A 12,875-nucleotide genomic window follows, 5' to 3' on the forward strand; every position below is an offset into this window, starting at 1 on the left:
CTTTTTGCCTAACTTTCTCTGTCATCTCTAGGGTATGGGATACCTGAGGGCCAGTTTTAACAGTAGAGACAGAAGTGAAGAAGGCATTCAGTAACTTTGCCTTCTCTGTATCATCCATCACCAGGGCAACCTCCTCATTCGGCAGCAGACCTATATTTTCCCTAATCTTCCTTTTGCTGCTGATACACTTGAAGAAGCCCTTCTTGTGTTATTCAATTTCTGCACATCATGTGCCCTTCTCACCTGATGTTTTTGCTTTTGAAATACGAAAAACATCATGTGTTTTTCACTTTCACATTCTAAGAAACATCAAGTTTCAGGTCTTGGTGCAGTTGCATCACAAAGAGAGTAAATTCCTATCAAAATCCACCTCAGAGTAAAGTATTCATTACTAATGAATCTCTAGCAATGAATACAATGATAACTGATGAAGCAGAGATCTTCAGGTTTCATGAGAAGAAGCAAACAGAATTCTTCCATGCCATGTATCCAAAATGAACAGAATTTCTCAATTTTTCTGACACTGTAGTTCAATGTGTATCTACTATTCAGGGAGTACAAAATCTAAAGAGAAGATAAGACAGTTCAGATATATTAGAGTAATATATAGTAATTCTGTGACTAATTATAAAAAGTAATGTCTTAAGGTCTGAAAATTATCTATGATAACATGTCATGAGCTTGTATTTTGGGATCAAAATTATGCAGCTCAAAAATTCTTTTTCAAAGGTGCGAGAATCCTGAGTGTTGAAATTTTTCAAAACAAGTCACACTCCTACAATTTTTAGGGTTTTTCTCAGGACAACTCCAAGCTTTCTTTTCACCTCGGTAGGCCATAATTTTGTGGAGCTTCTCAAGACTAGAACAATATGATTGATGTGAAGTCAAAACTGAACTTGAATTGACTTGTTTAAATTCCCTAAAGAATAAACCAATGTAATTTGAAGTAAAGCTGACAACAGAAATTAATAGTTTAAGTAATAACCCTGCACAAGCTTGAGCAGGAATTATCATTAGTTCTGTTTAAGACACCATCTGCAATGCAACAACCTGTTTTGGAAACAAATTCTGTATATATTTTTCAGCATTAAGATGGGCATGATTTGGCATGCTACAAAAATGTGATGTTTACAATGACTCAATTTTTCCACTTCTTAGTTAGATCTGTAATTCTTCCTTGTTGTGGTTGCAATTATTTCTACTCTGCCTTTTTATTAAACACAAAATCCATTAAAAAATAGAGTGATTAAAAAATTGCACTTTATACCACTTTTTAACTCAAGAGGATGTACTACTTGAATGATAACCTGTATTTACTCTTAGGAAATGATTAAAAGTAATATATAATAGTAATAGCAACAGCAACAGTAACAGTAACAGTAACAGTAACAGTAACAGTAACAGTAATAGTAATAGTAATAGTAATAGTAATGTAAGTACGTTAGTTAAATTCAGAAAAACAAAAATAATAGTTACTTTCCACAATCTATTAAGCTCACACGATTCTTGTGTTCCTGTTATCTAGAAAAATTTTCATTTATGATTCAAGTATCCTATTAATTTTCTCCTTCTGGAGGGCCTCTCCCTGGAAGGGAGGACATCTGAGTATCAGTATGAAAAAGCAATAAAGTATTTTTTTTTTCTTTCCTTGCGACTTTTCATTTTTACAAGTGACTTTAATTTTTTCCTGTCTGAGAAACTGTGTTCACAGCTTTTTTATGAGGAGCTTGCATTCTTGGAATTCACCAGATATGTTACCCACAGATAAAAGTTCCTTAACTAATAGAAAAATAGTATATGCAAAATCTTTTCCTAGAAACCTCAGCTTAACCTTCCAAATGATATTTAACTAAAATTACTCCTTGTAAAAATTACTCATGACCTTGTCTCTTCATTTATTGTTGTTCTTCTTTCATTTATTTCAATATTGTGAGAGCTTCCTCAAATACTGGAACTCCAAAGCAGCACAAGCTTTGAGGACTAAAAAAGTCTTACAATACAAGCAGATTCTTTCAAGTAACTCCACATTTTCTAAGAGTGGTACTTACTTACATTTTATTAGGCAACTGAAATTGTCCTGGCCAAACCAAAATCTGGATTCACAAATTACACCTAGATAGGCAGTAGTCCATCTGATGCTGAGTGTAAAAATCTAAGTAGAAGAGAACTGAGTTGAAGACCGAGTCTTTTTTTATTTGCATTACAAAGTTATGATCTTTTCAAACAGATCAAAATATTAACTTACATTTAGCTTGTGTCAGGAAACAGAAGTATTTCTGATAAGAAAAGCAGGAAATGGGAAGCTTCAGAAACTAAACTGTAGATTTTGTACTGGAAAAGAAAGGATCTTGTGAGTTGAAGGGGGCCAGTTCCTGGGTGCTGTGTGGCATAGTGGCCTTCAAACCCACTACAAAGGGTCTATATGGTTTCCACATTTAAAGCTTTAACAAACTGCATGGATAGCTGCTCTCAAATTGCAGTTGCAAATGAGGTAAAAAGACAAACTACCTCTCTAGCTCGAAATATTGTTCTTTTTGTCATACTACATATGTATATAGTAGTTCAGAGATTAGTAGTATTCCACAAATCTGAAGTGGAATGAAAAAGACAATTTTTTTACCATTGTTATTACAAATGAAGCTTTTTATACAACTGTTTTATTGAATTAAAGAGAAGATAAAGTACTCAAGAAGTCTCCAAAATGAAGACAAATTTCCTTAAGTGAAAATTATTCTTCATTCATCTGTTTATATATATAAATTACAATTTTATTGCTCTGAATTTCATGCTCATTTCTCTCCATCTGGCATTGAAAATAAAACAGAAGAAATTGACTAATCCCACATGATCACTAAGTATCAATGAAATAATATGTTGTCTAAAGACATTTATTTGCTGTACAACAGACACAGTTACTACAAATGTCAGGAATTCTTGGTCAGCTAGTCACAAGAACAGAGTCCCTTGTCACACCTGCTAAAAAAACCAGCCAGTAACCAGGCTCCCCATAAAGGCTGCAATGCAAGTCCCCTCCAGACACCTGGACAACATGCTTGCATGTCACAAATAAGAAAGTTGTGGGTACTGTGGAAGTTGACTCTACCGGTATAATTTGGGAGCAGGCACACTCTTTAAGTGTTGTGTTTTTACAGAAAGCGTAGCCTATAAAAAGAGATATACATGCCATCTCCACCCTACCCTTTTGGGTAGTGGTATCAGAGCATTTAGTGGTAAGGGAAGGTCCATCCTGCAGTCCCCTCCCTTCTAGCCTCTCCTCATATGTCCTGTACCTCCAGTCTCTGTTTCTCCCTATATCCCCAACACTGAAAAGCAGGAAAATTCACATATCTCTGATCATCCGTGGATAAGAGACTCACAGCAGCAGCAGCACATCTCATGGTCACTCCATCACTTGAGCTGTTCCTTGGACTCTGCCTCTCTGGTTCTCTGCCCACTGTTCCCCACAGCCTGATTCTTCTTTCCCAGTAATGCCACTTTCTCTCAATCATTTGAACCCCAAAGCAAAGAAAGGCTCACAAAGATAAACAAGCTGTATTTAACTAATTGTTGGCTAAATGTTAATTACAGTTTGAGAACAAAAGCAGCACAGTGGAATTTTCCAAATGAATGTAAAACTATAGGATGTGATTTAAGAGAAAAAAAATAAAAAGAAAGAGAAAAGAAGATTTTGCAGTAAACACAATGGAGATCTATAGCTTGGATTTTACTCATGACTTGAACATACATCTTCAGTGACCCTGGGTGAGTCATTTCATTTCCTGGTGCATTAATTTCCCAAACTCCAATACACAGATAATGTATAATGAATGCTGCTGTTTCAAATCATGTCACAATAATCTCTGTAATGAGTTTTTTTAATGGAAATTGCAATAAAACCGTGAAGAATAAGATATACATATAGGCCCAGCACAACATGTTAATACCCTCTTTAATGATTCATTAGTGTTTAAGATTTAACTGATAGGCCTGTAGCAATAGTGCAGAAAGAGAGGCAAATATAAGTGCAGGCTGCTGCTACCATCAGAAAAAAAAGGCCTCAACTGTGATAGTGCAGTGAAGCAAGAGATAGCTAAAAAGGACACCACTACAGGTACCACTTTGTCTACAAATATGGCCAGCTGGAAAGTGCTCAGGGCTGGGAGGAGGGAGGTTTTAGCTATTTCACATCTGGTGTGACCATTCCTGTACATTAACTCTAACCCTGTGAAAGGCAGGTTAACCAATCCAGAATGACAGTTCAGTAACAAGTGACACTAACTCCCTGTTTCCCTGTGGATGAGGGTCCCACTGTTGCAAGTGTGCCACCATAAAAGCAAAATGCCTCTTTTTTCCATTCACCATTCTATGTTTCTTTAAGTAGGAAGGCTGAGTGGCAGAGCCGGATAAAGGCGCCATAATTCAATTTTTTTTCCTATTCTAATTGAAACAATAAAGGATTCTTCAGTGTGTAGTCATCAACCTCAGAGGAGAAGTTAACACCAGACTTTCCTTCAAGAGAGAGAAAAAAGTTGCAAATAAAATACAATTACATTTGGGGGATATATTGGTAAAGATGATCCGGAGATGGGGAAAAAAAAAAAAAAAGGCAGAGAGTCTAAAAGGCTTTTTCAAATGTAGAAAAGGAAAGAAAATACAATACATATATGCAAGTTCTTGATAATTTTTTATTGTGAAACTTACTGGCCTCCAGAAGGTTACACTATATAAATTACAGTTCTATGATGAAATGCTTCAGACCAAAAAGAAAAAATCAGTCTTTGCAAGGGGATATGTATTCAGGAGTCTTTAGATAAAGAATTATGTTTCTACATTTCTGGAACTGGAAAATTATTTACATTTTTGGAACTGAACCACTGACTGGACACTCATCCTGACATAACACTGAACACTTAAATGGGTCAGGAAGTTAAAGTCTGTTGATGACAAAAACTACAGCTGTAATATGAAAACTAGATAGCACTAAATGTTGAGATTCGGGAAGGGTATTTTCACAGCTTCTTTCAGGGCGATTATTCATGAGTAATGGATGCCATCTGAACATAGAAAACCTATGTTTAGTGACACAGTAAGTTAATGGTGACATATACTAATGGTATAAAGGTCCAACGAAGGAAGTGGAAGAAACACCACTGCTGAACAAATTTTCAACACCATAAAGCACTACTGCTGCTGACTCTCAAGCAAAAGCTGTGTTGGTAGGAGATAAGAAGATTTGTGGTATTTTTTAAGTTCACTGTGTAAGTAATGTTCCTAATACTGAGAGAGCTGCATCTGTCCAACCTGGAGAAGAGAAAGCTGAGAGGGGATTTTATCAGTGCTTAAAAATATCTGAAGAGTGGGTGTCAAGAGGATGGGACCAGACTCTTTTCAGTTGTGCCCAACAACAGACTGAAGGGCAATGAGCACAGACTGAAGCACAGGAGGTTCCATCTGAACATGAGGAAAAACTTCTTTACTTTGAGGGTGCCAGAGCACTGGAACAGGCTGCCCAGAGAGGCCGTGGAGTCTCCTTTTCTGGAGACATTCAAAACCCATCTGGATGCATTCCTTTGTGATCTGCTCTGGGTGAACCTGCTTTAGTAGGTGGGTTGGACTAGGTGATCTCCAGAGGTTCTTCCAACCCCAGCCATTCTGTGTTCATAGCAGGAGAGTTCACCTCACCGAACTTCAGTGAAGTTTGTGTGTCTGCATGTAAGGGGGAAATCAGTAAAGCAGCCATTTGAAGTACTCCTCTGTCCATGTGAATAAAAAAAAAGCAGAAAATATGGCAAAAAAAAGTAAACTGAAGGTAACTATGAAGACAAGGAAAAAAGTCAGTTCGATGTACTTAAAAAAAAAGATAAAACCTCAACAAATAATCCCAAGAAAATATCCAGTTAATTTATTTTGTTTATATATTTATTTACATTATTGATTAATGATATAAGCTATTACCAGGCTTTTTTCTTCTATCTAAACCTTTTATTTTCAGCGATCTTGACTGTAAATGTCTTCCACTGATTAGGTCAATAAGGTATCAAAAATGTCCTTCAAAATATTTTATAAATTCTTCTGCTTTTGTAATAGGAAGATACTACTGCGTTTCTATTCACATTTTGTTGATAAATAGTCTATGCATTTTCATCCAGTAATAACAGAAGACGGTATATGAAAGACATGAAAGAAACTAATTCACATAGGAAAGTGCTTACTGCTTTTGAGTCTCTAAGAATTTAATGTACTAATACTGTGTAGTTGACTATGCCTATTTCTTTCATTCATTTCTTGTCTTCCTGTCAAAGTCTCTGTTTTCATTAGTTTCCAGAAAGCAATGTTATTTGCAGAAAACTGGAAGTTTCATTTTAATGAAAGAAAAATGAAAGCAGAAAGGCTTCAAGGTTCTCACACAAATCCATTATTAAGACAGGAAATGGACCTTTCCATTTCAGAGCACAGCCATTTTCATACACCTATTATTTTTCCTGAATTCTCCTTTTCCTAGTTCAACTCTACTTTTTATGTCCATCATGTCTCTAAAAAATAACCTGTTAAAAGTCAGTTTAAGGAAATGAATATTTCTGGATTTTTTTTCTTTTGTTGGCAGAGGCCTGTAGAGCTGCTTCCTAAACAATACTGCAAATATAGCCTGGATGTGAAAAATTCCTGCAGAGGCAGTTCCCTTCAGGTTGAGACTATCCTTAATCATGGGATGTTGTCAGCTCAGACATGTCTCCAAGAAAGGTACAGAGAGAACACTAGAGAGAGCGAACAATGCATCTTTACTATGTGGCATCTTTAAACACTTTTGTTGATGCATTCAGGATCTGACACACCCTACCTTTCTAGGAAAGAAAGTTATCTCATGCATCTTCTTTTTCTTAAGCTCTTTTTGTGAAAATGCTTAATAAACAGCGAAGTGACAGTTACTCCTTTTCTGATGATGCACTTCTCTTTCCTACAAGGTCAGCTCAAGCTGCCAATACTGTCTAAAAATCTCCCTCCTACACAACCAAAGAAAACCAAAACCAGACAACACCCCAAACACCAAACGCCAAACCCAAATATCCTTAAGTTAACAGTGATGACGCAAAAAAAAAAAAAAAAAAAAAAACCAACAGAAAATCAGATAACTTAATTTAGCTATTTCTAGGGGTTTTTTTTCTAGCTGTTTTCTAGTTTGCTGAGTTTTGTTTTGACAGGCTCAGTGGTGGCTGTGAGGGGCTGCTCACACAGGAGGAGTGGAGAGGCTTTGCAGCAGAACTGGGGGAGTAACCTGCTCCAATGAGGACATGGAGTTTGGGGTGCAAATTTATTTTCAAACTCTGTTATTTACTCTGTCACACCTATCAGGTTTGAGATCTGTTTTTTCAAAGAGTTACTATGTTCTGGTTCATTAGTTGTGGTCTGAAGAAATGCAACCAGGGTCACCTAGGTCATACCTCCATGCAGCGGCTTCAAAAAAAGCAGCAGTAGTTCCTACTCAAACGTGTTGCTGACTTCATGATTCTTTACACAGAAGGGGTTGCATTCAGATTCCCAGATAACTACCTTCACACAAATGCATGGTCACTACTTTTCTCTTCCTCTTTGATCTTTGACTGGTTCAAAATGTCCTAACAGCTACCAGCACAACAATTCAAACTGCCCCTTGAAAGAAACACACTTCAGAACAAATGAGCAACTTCTTCCACTACAAGTACACTGATCAAAGATTTTCAAAATAGAAAACTAACATTTGTTAGTAAAGTTTTGAACATATAATGAATTAGATGCTCCCCAGTCAAGGGGGTAAAATTATCTTGGAGAGGGGGATTAAGAAGGATACAGAAACTATGTAAGAGCAACTACCTCCTAACAAATCTCTACAAATGCAATGAAATGGAAGAATCAAAATAAACTAAAGAAAAATTTAAAATACTGTTGTAATGGATTAAGATATAATTTTGGTTTTGGAGGTTGTTTTGGTTGTTTGTTTGTTGCTTGTTGTTGGGTATTTGGTTGTTTTTTACCTACACACCGCCACAGACTGATACTTAGAAATCCCTCAAGTAAAATCCCTTTCCTACTAAAATCTAGAATAGGTGTTAAGCATGCTATTGCTTTACAGAAGTTCATTTACTTAGGCAAAGCCCAACAAAACAGTGGACCATTCTCAAGAAAGGTATCACAGTCAACTATAAATTAATGGAACCAAGGAATATCTGCTGCCATCATTTTTTTAGTAGAAATAGCATAACTGTACCACAAACTCCTGCTTGATTCACTACAATGTACTACAACTGTTTTGTGTTAATGTAGTTCCAAAGAAATCAATGATATTTATACTGACATAAAACAGCGATGAGTCATATTCTCGATTAGTCTCTTCAGCTTGAGAAGGAATATTAGAGATATTTATTTCTTTACTTTCCAAAACTTAGTCTGCAACCATGTTCACTGGTTTCTAAGAACCTGGACGTTTAATTACATCTATAGGGCTTCAGAGCACCCATTACAGAATCATCACAAGTTATTTATGAGGATTTATTTTTTAGATTGAATTACTGTGACTGCATAGGTCTTTTGTTTCATTAATATATTCATAACAGGAGGCACTCTCTAACAGTTTGGTTGTTTATTTTTTTAATTATGTGTGTATTTTATAAGAATCATAAAATGCCTGTAAAGTAACAAAGCTGCCCAAAAAAGACCTATCAACTATCTTGACAAAACTATCCTAATATATTAATGCTGCTCTCAATTAAAAATACTGTGCTTTTATTTTTATGATTGGCTTCAGTTCCCCTTAGTTGAAATGATGTCTGAAGCCCTTGCCAGTTAGACATATAACCCATTTTGAACCATTCAAAGTTAAAAATTGCAGGTATTTATTTTCTTACAATTACACCTTTCCATTTTTAATTGAATTTTTGTTTCTTTTTTGTTAATGTGAAAGAGATTTTCAGAAAAGGTAGCAATCTGAGTTTATGATGTGTGAGTGCTCAAAGGTTTATCAGAGTAATCTGATGCATTAAGCATGCAGGAATTTAAACAGATAATCCGAGGCAAACATTGCTAGGATAATTTTAATGGGTTGGCTGACTAAATTTAGGTTGACCAGAAATAACCAGAGACCTTGGTTTTGAGGGCAGCTCATTCTCAAAGATCTAAAGTAGAGGGCTCCTCATGTACATACTGGACTGTCACACATACAACTTCAGGTTTTGGGTTATTCAAGCTAATAACCTGGATCAAGATCTCCAAGGTGAAAATTGCATTTATCAACTTCTTGCAACAGCGTTTGTATCCATTACAAACTCTATTTATTTTGCAATGGGAAACCTGGGTATATAACATTAGTGGTTTTTAAAATTATTTTTCAAAGCATAAAATGAAAGATATTGTATTGTTATAGCTGTGTTTTGTTCCTGCACTCCTGGGATTGAGGGGTTTGTGTGTTGGTTTTTGTTGTTTCTGTTGTAGATGATGGTAAATGATATTTCCTGGATATTATGTTTCAGTCTCAACGGGCTTTTTTTTTTTTTTTCCCACAACTGAATCAACTGTATTTTCTACTAAACTAAAATTAGCTGTTCTTTGTGTAGGATGGGTAGCATCTTAAGTGGTTCTCGGTTTGCCTTTCTTTTGATTTTCGGTTTGACTGTGTTAATTACCTCTGCTAACACAAATTTGTGACCCTTGTATGGCCTTCTGCTTCATTTGAAAAGGATTGTCATGTTTGTTGTACTGATATATCCAGTGAAAAACCTGGGAAATGAAACAAAATAAAACATCATTAGCATTGTTAGCTACCAAGTCAGGTACTTCCAGTGACTTCACCAAAACACAGATTTTACTTCTTCTAGGGGGGAACGTCTGTACAAAGAAATTAACTCCTGTTGAATGTAGCAATAAAAGGTACTGATTGCAAGACAGAAGAGAGGCACAAAACTCTACTCGCTGCCCCATGAGGCAGCCAACCTGCCTTCACCCATGGGCAAACTGATTGCAGTTTGTCTGGCCAGAAGTTTGCCCACCATTTCACCCTCTGCTGGTCAGCCTTGGATTACCTGTAATGCTAAAATAGACTGTGCTAGTCCCTGTGAAATCAGAATAAAAGATAGAAAAATTCTAACTAAAAAGAACTGCTATCAAAGCATAGGAAAATGGCAGAATGGAGAAGTTTTAAGCAGAAGAAATACAGAGCAACCAAAGTAGAACATCATATACTCTTTTTTATTTTCCGTGGAAAAGATCAAGGGCTTTGCTGTGCATGAAACTTGTACATTTACACTGTCACGGTTAGACTAATGCCATCATCCTCGGACCAGTGCTTTTGTACCAACACAAAATTCTGTTTATTCATCACTTACTGTTTCATTCACACATGAGAAGGTGAATATACGAAATTCAACTTTATGCAGTGTGTTTGTAAAAGAGTCACTAATAATATAGTGACACCAGTATGAAAAAACCCTCACCTTAAGTTACTGTAACTATGTTGGTATACAAAGATCCAACATCAAAGCGGTTAGCACAAAATCTATGAGTGATTGTCAAGTGCTTCAATTGCAAGCCATGAAGTAAGATTCAACAAAAGTTTCTAGAACTGCAGCACTGGAAAACACCTTAAATAAATCATTGCTAAGCACAAAGGAAAAAATAAAAAGGAAAATAAAGATAAAAAAAATTAAATTCAAAGAGACTATGATGGCACAGGGAGCTGCTGTTTTCACACGTGTTTATAGCTGTGGTCTTTTAAATTTATTTACTACAGTATCAGGCTGTCTTACCTGTTATGCTATTTATTTTTCTCTCTTTCCCTCCTTTTATTTTTAATATTTAGTTGTAGTTAGATTTCAGACCCTTGTTTTAACATTTGCCACCTACCATTGTTTCTGGTTGGCCATTTTATCTCTAACTGAAAATAAAATTATCCCAGCAAGTTGCAGAGAAAACACAGAATATTTTAAAGAGTCATATGAAAAAGTGTGTAGGCTGTTAAGGATCTTTTTTCTGATACATTATTGCAAATACATTCCCAGCACAGGATAAGGAGATTTATTACCATTAAGAGATGTTTCAGTTCAGAGGGAGAATAAAATAATCCACCTTCAAGAGCTACATTCTGGGTGATTACATTTTGACCTCAATTCCTGCTATATTCCCTAGTGAATTTGTCGATACAATAATGTTTTTCCTGCTGGGACCTAATCCAACATCAACTACAGTTTGATTTTTCTATTGATTTTTATGGTCTTTGGCTTCTTAAAATCAGTTGTTGTCACAGGTATAATATTTTTTTTTCCATGCTCATTGTTGTGTCATGAAATGTTTTTCAAAGTATCCTGAATAAAACTTCCAATGTTAAACTGCATGTTTAACCATATACAGACTCTGAATAATACTGATGGAAGAATACAAACACAATCCATTGCCCTGCTACAATTTTTTTCATGTTTTTATTCTTACAGGATGCAAACTTCCTGTCACTAAGAAAGTCAGCTCTAAAGATAATATTCAAAGGCATTTTTCTGACTCTGGCCTCAGTAATTTTGCCATCTAAAACTGTACAAAAATAGTTGCTTTCTTCACGTTTTTCCCCTGTTGATGTATGATAAATGCAATAAATCAAAACAACGCAATACCAAATTACTCTTGACAAACACCAGAAGCGAGGAGAAATAGTTTTTCTGCTATAAATGTTAAATGCAAGAAATAGTAGAGGAAGATTTTAAAAAACTCTCATCAGTTTTATGCTAAAAATCATCACTTATTTTCCAGCAATTCTTGCTATTTTGGCCACTGTTTGTTTGCTGACTTTGGCTTTGTAGCACCCGGCAACCTCAGAGCCCTCCCCACTGGTTACTCCAGCTGAATGGAGCCATTCACCTCCTGCCAAATGGCTCCACCCCTTCTCGTGTATTTGTACACCTTTTTATACAACTTTTAGTTATTGCACAGTCATTTCAGACAACACAAGATTTTTCACTGAAGTGCAGCATTTTTCTTAGGTCAGATACCAGTATGCAGGTGAATTTGATATTCCTTTTTTAAACTCATTCTGAATGCTGGAAGCTGTACATCTTGCAGGTGTAGAGAAAACACACCAAAGGGTCTACAGAACAGTTTCTTGAGCTGTGGATTAATGAGTAGTTGATGTCTTAATTTACACAAACACTAAAAATGACAACAAAAGTTTCAGAAAAACTACAAATTCCAGTGACACTCATTCTACCTGCAGGAGAAGCTTGTGATAGCCCTTGAAACTTCAGAGTAATTTGCCATTGACAAAAAACTTTCAAACTGCAGAGAATCTAATCACAAAGGCTAAAGAATGTGCATAGTCTCACAATTCACCAAATTCCAGGTTCAAGAAGGCTCTGAAATTCAGATAAAGTAGCTTTAATTGGAAGCAACTCAAAGTTTTTATTCAAGTGCCGTCATTGATCTATGGAAGACACCTTTTGGGAAAGGTCTGCTGAGGAGCAAGAAAAACTCTGTCTGAGAAGAAGGAGTGAGTTACACTCCAGCTGTCATGGCAAGGGGAAATGGCCCTTCCTGTGAGTCCTCAGTTCCAGAGAGGCGTGAAACGACAACTGAGAGGAAAGACAACTTTCCCCTTCCTGATTTGGTAAAATCCACTTATGAAGAGGAAGAGCTTTGAGCTTTTCTACAACACCCTAAATTTGGATTTTCATGATGAGTCCTGCTATTCTGATGCTACTGTGCTGGTTGCCATTGGCTTGGTTGAGAGTGCAATCCTCTCAAATTACCTATATGTCTTAAAACAGCTTTTGAAGAGGGTATTCGTTGGTTTATTATTTTTGTTTGGTTTATTTGCTTTTCCCTCATTTTCAGAGAGAACAACAAACAAGAAGAACTTGGTTGAAGTT

The sequence above is a fragment of the Patagioenas fasciata genome, chromosome 2, assembly GCF_037038585.1.
Source record: "Patagioenas fasciata isolate bPatFas1 chromosome 2, bPatFas1.hap1, whole genome shotgun sequence".
In the NCBI taxonomy this organism is placed as follows: domain Eukaryota; kingdom Metazoa; phylum Chordata; class Aves; order Columbiformes; family Columbidae; genus Patagioenas; species Patagioenas fasciata.